Source organism: Zingiber officinale, chromosome 1A (assembly GCF_018446385.1).
Source record: "Zingiber officinale cultivar Zhangliang chromosome 1A, Zo_v1.1, whole genome shotgun sequence".
NCBI lineage: Eukaryota > Viridiplantae > Streptophyta > Magnoliopsida > Zingiberales > Zingiberaceae > Zingiber > Zingiber officinale.
In genome coordinates this window covers 155060639-155068162 of record NC_055987.1, presented here as the reverse complement: position 1 = coordinate 155068162, position 7524 = coordinate 155060639, and positions in this window count along the sequence as shown.

Sequence of the window (7524 nt, the reverse complement as noted above, 5' to 3'; positions counted from 1 at the left end):
TCTCAATTAAATCAAGTCAAGGAAATTAAGGAAAATTTATTGTAATTAAATTTCCTAATTTGCCTAGGCCAAGGAATATAAAAGAAGGGGTGAGGGTGCCTTCATGGGAAACAACCTCTATTGTTTTCTCTCCCTTTTTCCTTGGTGTTGTGGCCGGCCATTACCCTCTTCCTCTTGTGGTGGCCGAATACTTCATCTCTCTTGGAGTTCTTGTGGTGGCCGGATACTACTTGGAGAAGAAGAAGAAGAAGGAGAGAAAGTTAGCATCTCTTGGAGCTTGGTTAGTATTTTGATTTTCTTCTTTGGTAAAGTTCTTCCTTTGTGGCCGAACCTTGCTTGGAGGAGAAGAAGGTGGTTGGTGGTTTCTCATCTTGGTAGATCGTTGCCCACACAACGTCCGAGGTTAGAAGAGGAATACGGTAGAAGATCAAGAGGTTTTTCTACAAGGTATAATTAGTAATTTTTATTTCCGCATCATGCTAGTTATTTATGGAAATAATACCAAATACAAGAGGCTTATGATCTAGTATTTCGAATATGTTTTTCGATGTTGTGTTCTTTTGTTTTCTTTCTTTTCTTTGTGATTTGATTGTTCTCTTTGGTTAACCTAAAGTTATTTTAGGAAATTAAATATTAGCTTTCTATTAAAGGTTTTGTCTAGTCGGTGGTGGTTGCTCCCATATCCAAGAAGGCCATGTGCCTCGCCACGTCAGTACTGGGAACCTTTTATGGAAATTAGTATTTAATGGAATTAATAACTTAAGGAGACTTGGGTCGAACGTGTTAAGTTCCGCAGGAGATCCAAGTTAAAACCTAAAAGAACAAATATATTAAGTTTTGGATCAAACGTGTTAAGTTCCGCAGGCGATCCAAAATTTAATTTAAAAGAACACATGGTAGCTAGGAAAAAGGTTCAGACCTTTGTACAAAATTTTTGTACAGTGGAACCTCTAGGTTTTCCGAGTAGCAACCAACACATTAGAGGTCGTTTCTTTTATACTGACTTTATAAAGAAACAAAGACCTCAGTTATTATGGAAGTGTGTGCTCTTAATCCTAATATAATAACAAGCACATATATTTGATATTTATTTCTTTAATTTATCAATGGGTGAGATTTAGTTCGATGAATCAATAAGCCCGATAAGTTGGGAGATGATATCACTTATAGTGTGTGTTATTGATTATAGAAGGAAACTGTGTCCTAGTGATCTAGGTTGAGAATGTCCCCAAGAGGAGCTCATAAGGATTGTCATGTTAAACCCTGCAGGTGGACTTAGTCCGACATGACAATGAAGTTGAGTGGTACTACTCTTGGAGCTAGATATTAATTAAGTGAGTTGTCAGTAACTTACTTAATTAGTGGGCATTTGTTATCTTAAACACAGGGAGACTAACATACTCATAATAAAGAAGGAGCCCAAAATGTAATTTGGGATTGGTGCGGTAGTTTAATAATAGTTCTTTAGTGGAATGAATTATTATTGATGAAATTAAGTTGTGTGTTCGGGGCGAACACGGGATGCTTAATTTCATCGGGAGACCAAAACCAATTCCTCCTCTCGGTCCCTATCGTAGCCTCTAGTATATAGAGATTTATACCCACCGCATACCCACCTTCTTACCCATCCAATGGGGCCGGCCAAGCTAGCTTGGAACCCAAGCTAGGGCCGGCCAAGACCAAGTGGATGAGCCATGTAGGTGGCCGGCCAAAGCATGGTTCCCAAGCTTAGGTGGCCGGCCACTAGAATATTAAAAAGGATTTTTATTAAAATTATTTCTTATGTGGATATCATGGTTTTAAAAGAGAGTTTAAAAATTAAAAATTTTCTTTTATAGCTTTCTACAAAAGATTAAGAGAAGAGATTAATCTCTTTCCTTATTTGTAGTTTAAAAGGATGGTTTTAATTTTTGGTAAAACTTTCCTTATTTGTAAATCATCTACATGTTTAAAATAGAGTTTAAAATTTGAAATCTTTCCTTATTTGTTGATTAAAGGAGGATTTTAAATTGTAAGAAAACTTTCCTTTTTAACCATGTTCATGATTTAAAAGAAAGTTTAAAAATTAATAATTCTCTTTTATTAGTTTCTACAAAAGATTAAGAAAAGATTTGATATCTTTCCTTATTTGTAGATTAAGAGAGATTTTAATTTTTTAGAGATAACTTTCTTTTTATCTACATGTTTAAAAGAAAGATTTTAATTTATTAAATTTCCTTTTTATTAACCACCATGAAGGGAAAAATTATTTGAGAAATTTTTATAAATTTCCGAAAGCAAATTAGGAAGTTTTAATTCTTGTGTGAATTAAAATTTCCTTGATTAAAGGGATTAAGGTGGCCGGCCATTACAAATAGAAAAGAAAAATTATTTTTAATTAAATAAATTTTCCTTTTTAATGGCAAAAGAATTAAGGAAGTTTTTTATTAAATTTTCCTTATTTGCCAAGACCAAGGATTATAAAAGAGGGGGTAGAGGAGGCTTCAAGGTGAATGTCTCTATTTATTTTTCTCCCTCTTTTCTTCTTTAGGTGTGGCCGGCCCTTTCTTTTCTTTCCTCTCCTTTGTGTGCCGAAACTTTCTCATGGTGGAGTTAGCTTTGGTGGCCGGATCTAAGAAGGAGAAGAAGGAGAGAAAAGAAGTCTCTTTTCTAGCATCCCTTGGAGCATGGTGGTGGTGGCCGAACCTCTTCATCCTAGAAGAAGTTTTGATGGCCGAAACTTGCAAGGAAGAAGAAGGTGCTTGGTGGTCCTCATCTCGGAAGATCGTTGCCCACACAACGTCCGAGGTTAGAAGAGGAATACGGTAGAAGATCAAGAGGTCTTTCTAAAAGGTATAACTAGTAATTTTTCTTTCCGCATCATACTAGTTATTTTTGGAAATAATACTAAATACAAGAGGCATACGATTCTAGAGTTTCGAATTTGTTTTCGATATAGTGTTCTTTTGTTTTTCTTTCCCTTGTGATTTGATTGTTCTTTTCGGTTAACCTAAAGTTATTTTAGGAAATTAAATATTAGCTTTCCATAAAAGGTTTTGTCTAGTCGGTGGTGGTTGCTCCCATATCCAAGAAGGTCGTGTGCCTCGCCACGTCAGTACTGGAAACCAATTATGGAAATTAATATTTAATGGAATTAATAACTTAAGGTGATTTGGGTCGAACGTGTTAAGTTCTGTAGGAGACCCAAGTCAAAACCTAAAAGAACGAATATATTAAGTTTTGGATCAAACGTGTTAAGTTCCGCAGGCGATCCAAAATTTAATTTAAAAGAACACATGGTAGCTAGGAAAAGGTTCAGACCTTTGTATAAAATTTTTATATAGTGGAACCTCTAGGCTTTCCGAGTAGCAACCAACACATGGTTGATAAAAAGAAATTTCTATAATTTTAATTTTTCATCATGTGAATAATTTACAAAGAAGAAAAATAAAATATCTTTCCAATCTACAAATAAGGAAAGAGATTTAATCTCTTTTCTTAATCTTTTGTAGAAACTTATAAAAGAGATATTTTAATTTTTAATCTCTCTTTTAAATTATATCTTCCACATAAGAAAATTTTAAAATTAAAATTCTTTTCTAATTTAATAGGGCCGGCCACCTAAGCTTGGGTTCAAGCTAGGACCAACCACCCATGGATCAAGGTTTGGCCGCCCCTAGTTTGGTCCTCAAGCTAGCTTGGGCGGCCCCTACAACATGGGTATGAAGGTGGGTATAGTACTCTATAACTAAGAGGCTACGATAGGGACCGAGAGGAGAAATTGGTTTTGGTCTCCCGATAAAATTAAGCATCCCGTGTTCGCCCCGAACACACAACTTAATTTTATCAATAATAATTCATTCCACTAGAGAACTATTATTGAACTACCGCATCAATCCCAAATTACATTTTTGGGCTCCTTCTTATTATGAGTGTGTTAGTCTCCTTGTGTTTAAGATGTCGAATGTCCACTAATTAAGTGAGTTACTGATAACTCATTTAATTAATATTTTAGTCCAAGAGTAGTACCACTCAACCTTATCGTCATGTCGGACTAAGTCCACCTGCAGGGTTTAACATGACAATCCTTATGAGCTCCTCTTGGGGATATTATCAACCTAGATCACTAGGACACAGTTTCCTTCTATAATCAACAACACACACTATAAGTGATATCATTTCCCAACTTATCGGGCTTATTGATTTATCGAACTAAATCTCACCTATTGATAAATTAAAGAAATAAATATCAAATATATGTACTTATTATTATATTAGGATTAAGAACACACACTTCCATAATAACTGAGGTCTTGTTCCTTTATAAAGTCAGTATAAAAGAAACGACCTCTGATAGTCCTACTCAATATACTCTAAGTGTACTAGTGTAATTATATAGTTAAGATAAACTAATACCTAATTACACTACGACCTTCCAATGGTTTGTTCCTTTCCATTTTGGTCGTGAGCTACTGTTTATAATTTATAAGGTACTAATAACATTATCTTTTGTATGTGACACCACATACTATGTTATCTACAATATAATATGTTATCTACAATATAAATTAATTGAACAACTATAAACAAATGTAGATAATTTGACCAAATGTGATTATTTATTCAAAATAAATGTTTTACAAAAGCTTAGACTTTCAGTATACACTCTAACAATAATATGCATCCAAAAACTCATCATTTTAGGGAAAAAAATGACAGAATATTATTGATAAAAAAACTAACTCAAAATAATTAAACATATGTTTAAATCATTTAAAACTCTAATAAGATAAAAAAAAGATAAAATCTTCTGGACATCCGAAATGGATTTCAATGATATTTTTTGGGTTTGAAATAGGGTGGTTAAGGATAAATTTTAAAATTAAAGATCTCTGAACGAGCTTTGATTTGATATATTATAGGCCTCGTGGTTCAATCTGAAACAAAAGTTATGACCTCTCAAAGCTTCCATCGATCCTACTCTGATTCTGCTCCGATCCTATTCTGCTCCTACTAATTCTATTTTGATCATACCGATCCTGCTGTGATCCTACTGTAAAAATCGATTCTACACAATCCTGGATCAATTTTGGATTTTCAGATCGTAGGATCGTATGATCCTACGATCCAGATCATGATTTTACAAACTATGTTTGGAGGCCTCATTCTGAACATACGGGCCTTAGTAGTTGGTGTTCATCACAAATTTGCATATCCCTTTCTTTAGGATGTCGTAAAGAGAGATTATATGGTTGATACCTTAGAGGATCATGTTACATAGGTCAAGGATCGAGTTGATGTTCATTAGTCTCAACTGGTTGACCTTTGCGGTGTTCTTGTCGGGTTTGTTATGCTTCTTCCACATTAATGTATTTTTACGCTTTTTCTAAGAGTATCGAAATCAACTAGGGTCTTTTTGACAAGGACCAAAAGAAATCATCCTCCCTGAGTCCTTAGGCAAAGGTGCCCATCAAGATCTCAAGGACTGCAGAAAAATTTCCCTTGCCCCCGAGTATACCATTAAATATATTAACACAACATTTCTCGAGGTTTTTGCTTGAGATTGAACAAACTAAGTGGGATAGGCACATACCTTTTGAAACTAGATAAATGCGCAAGAATAATATAGTTAAATCATCAAAAGAAGATATTGATCTTGCACATAACATGTTAAACCATTATTGCCACTAAAGTGACGAGGAAGACGCGACATTTTACTCTGTGTATATCAATGGAGCAAAACATTCTTAAAACGAGATAAATGGTCCTCCGGATATGATAAGCCATTATACTTTGAAATATGTGGGGGTTGGAAGTGTTGAGGTAGATCTTCATTCAATATGTCCTCAGAAAAAGGGATTTGCCGAGCAACCGCCCTCATATAGCAAAAGGTCTTACCAATTCGTCCACCAATAATATATTATCTAGACTATGAGTGATTGGTGGAGGTATGATAGATGTATCATTGATTGGCTTCTTACTTGGTCGATTTCGAGAAGTATCTTCCCTAGAGTTATGTACAACAAGGGTAACTATCGGTGGTACATTCACAATAACAACTTCATTCCCTTCTAGCACTCGAGGAGCTTCTTATCGTAGGGCTTCATTTAAAATTGTCGCCACCAAATGAGATATCCTTTTTCAGAACATTGGGTCTCAACCGCCCCCATTAATTCTTAACAACGAGGGCTAAGATGATCCTACCGAATGTTCTGGTTGCTATTCCATTATCATTTTCCAGATCGAGTCATAGTAACTTTTTGTAGGAATTTCTCATAAACATTGCCAATTTGATGATCTCTTTTTCCATCAGCTCAGGTTTTCTCCACTCCCGAAAGCTGGATCGACTTATCAACTCATGAGATCCAACTCCCTAAGAGATAGCACAAGTTAGGGCTTGGGTCAGTTTGCTAGCGCAGCCACTCCAATGCTAAAGTTTATCACCAATAAGAGAAGAAGAAGAAGAAGAAGAAAGCTTAGTGGAAAAGAGTTGTCTCTACTTGTAGGAATAAGAGAACCAATGTACATGTAACTTACCTTATCTAGTATTTATATAGTCATCAAAAAAACATCTCCACGCCAGATGTTTCACACTCTTTCACTTCTTCTCTGTGTGAGTGAGTGAAGACGAGGTTTCTAATAATCCGTTACTTGGTTCTCCATTCGTTAATCGTCATGTATCTGGAAGAAGGGATCAAGTGAATTAGATTTGACACTCACTACTCAATTCTCCATTCACGTATTAGGGGAAAGGAATCAATGGAACCAAATCTAACACCCACTACTTGTTTTTATTCATCAATCTCAAAGTATGGGGAGGCAGGAATCAAGGGAACCAGATTTGACATTCACTATTTACTTCTCTATTCATTGATTGCCATGTACTGGGGAAGAAATCAAGGTAACTAGTTAGATCTGACACTCACTACTTTTTTCCATTCATTGATCACCATGTACTGGGGAAGAAATCAAGGGAACCAGATCAGATGCACACTACTTGCTTCTCCACTCTTTTATAGCCACGTATTCTTAACTAGAAATTTCGGAGCCTATGATGCTCAACAAAAGATATCTTTGATACTTGGTGGAACTTAGCTATATGACTTAGCGGAACATAGCTATATTGCTCGACAAGACTTAATCATTTTGCTCGGCATAACTTAATTATATATGACTCGATGGAACTTGGCTATGTGGCTCGGTGGAACTTAGATATATTGCTCGGCGGAACTTAGTCATATTATTTGACAAAACTTGATTATATGGCTAGGCAGGATTTTATTATGTGGCTCAACAGAACTTAGATATATTGCTTAGCGGAACTTAACTATATTGTTCGATAGAATTTGACCATATTACTAGTTGGAACTTAGATATATGACTCAACGGAATTTAATCATATATTTCAAGCAATCTATATCTTATTAGATGTCCCTTTTTTAAATCGGACGGAGTATAAATGAATGAAGTTGGACTTCCTTTTCCGTATTATTTAGGAAATCTAGATCTATAATTCATTAATTCATTAGGGTATAATGAGAATTG